We start from the raw sequence: 2,384 nt of genomic DNA on the forward strand, positions 1-2,384 counted from the left end.
GTCCTGTCCAGGTAAACCCCCTGAGCCTACCACCACTAATACATCAAGCTCTAGTGCCCCTAGCAGTAGTGGTACTAGTGGTGGGACTGCTGGCAACAGTCAAGTTAAGGGTGTAGTTGGGTTCACTTATGGGTCCATAGTAGAAACTGGGGTAGTCAGTCCCAAGTCAGTTTCTGTCACACCTAGTGACATTGGCCTTGCCACACTGGCTGCTTGTCCCCTTACAATGGATAAGTACAGGCAGACAGTTTCAATAAATGGTGTTGAGGCCTTGGCCTACAGGGACACAGGTGCCAGTATCACTTTGGTGACTGAAAACCTAGTGCACCCTGATCAACACATCATTGGACAACAGTATAAGATTATTGATGTCCATAACTCCACTAAGTTTCTTCCCTTAGCTATAATTCAGTTTAGTTGGGGTGGAGTTACTGGCCCTAAGCAGGTGGTAGTATCATCTAGCTTACCTGTAGATTGTCTCTTAGGCAATGACCTAGAGGCCTCAGGTTGGGCTGATGTAGAATTTTATGCCCATGCAGCCATGCTGGGCATCCCTGAGGAATTGTTCCCTCTCATTTCTACTGAAATGAAAAAGCAAAGGAGAGAAGGCCTGAAAACTCAGGATCCCTCTCCATCAACAGGTAAAAAGGGTATCACAGTATCCCCTAACCACTCTACCATTCAGGATACCATTCCTGTGGTGGGAGAAACCTCTCCTGGGGTGGCACCTGTTCCAAGGGAATCATCAGCTGGCAAAGCTGGACTCCCTGAGGTAGAAGTACCTCTCTGTGGGATAACTAACATTGGTGAGAAAAAGAGCACCATTTTAGTTAACATGGAGCATCCCTCCAACCCTCCCAGAGAAATTTTAGTGCAGAAACCCTGCACTGCCTCACAGCACTTAGGACAGCATCCCTGCCCTAGTGTGGAGCTCATAGGACAGCTTCCCTGCCCTGCTCCAACTCAAGAGAAACAGCATCCCTGTTCTCTCTTCCAGACATATGGACAAAGTTTTTGCCCAGCTATGGCTTTACTGAGACAGCATCCCTGTCTGGCATTTCCATCATTACAAATAGGTTCAGTGGACAATTCCCACTGCTCTAAACTTAAACTTACTGATAGAAACTCTGAAAATATATCTTCACATTGTTGCTTAGCTAAAAAACTTCAAACAGGGTGGTTTACATCCCCACAGGGAAGTAACCATATAGTGGATGATAAAGGGAGTAACCAGTCTATTGCAGAGCTACTCTCTACTTATCACCACTTAGACAATAAAGTCTCAACTGGCCAAGGTTAGCCTTATTGTCCTTCATTTGGGGGGGGTTGTGTGAGAAAGTAGCCTCTTTCTAGCCTTGTTACCCCCACTTTTGGCCTGTTTGTGAGTGTATGTCAGGGTGTTTTCACTGCCTCACTGGGATCCTGCTAGCCAGGGCCCAGTGCTCATAGTGAAAACCCTATGTTTTCAGTATGTTTGTTATGTGTCACTGGGACCCTGCTAGTCAGGACCCCAGTGCTCATAAGTTTGTGACCTATAGGTATGTGTTCCCTGTGTGATGCCTAACTGTCTCACTGAGGCTCTGCTAACCAGAACCTCAGTGGTTATGCTCTCTCATTTCTTTCTAAATTGTCACTAACAGGCTAGTGACCAATTTTACCAATTTACATTGGCTTACTGGAACACCCTTATAATTCCCTAGTATATGGTACTAAGGTACCCAGGGTATTGGGGTTCCAGGAGATCCCTATGGGCTGAAGCATTTCTTTTGCCACCCATAGGGAGCTCTGACAATTCTTACACAGGCCTGCCACTGCAGCCTGAGTGAAATAACGTCCACGTTATTTCACAGCCATTTTACACTGCACTTAAGTAACTTATAAGTCACCTATATGTCTAACCTTTACCTGGCAAAGGTTAGGTGCAAAGTTACTTAGTGTGAGGGCACCCTGGCACTAGCCAAGGTGCCCCCACATTGTTCAGGGCCAATTCCCCGGACTTAGTGAGTGCGGGGACACCATTACACGCGTGCACTACATATAGGTCACTACCTATATGTAGCTTCACCATGGTAACTCCGAATATGGCCATGTAACATGTCTATGATCATGGAATTGCCCCCTCTATGCCATCCTGGCATAGTTGGCACAATCCCATGATCCCAGTGGTCTGTAGCACAGACCCTGGTACTGCCAAACTGCCCTTCCTGGGGTTTCACTGCAGCTGCTGCTGCTGCCAACCCCTCAGACAGGCATCTGCCCTCCTGGGGTCCAGCCAGGCCTGGCCCAGGATGGCAGAACAAAGAACTTCCTCTGAGAGAGGGTGTGACACCCTCTCCCTTTGGAAAATGGTGTGAAGGCAGGGGAGGAGTAGCCTCCCCCAGCCT

Source organism: Pleurodeles waltl, unplaced genomic scaffold (assembly GCF_031143425.1).
Source record: "Pleurodeles waltl isolate 20211129_DDA unplaced genomic scaffold, aPleWal1.hap1.20221129 scaffold_70, whole genome shotgun sequence".
NCBI lineage: Eukaryota > Metazoa > Chordata > Amphibia > Caudata > Salamandridae > Pleurodeles > Pleurodeles waltl.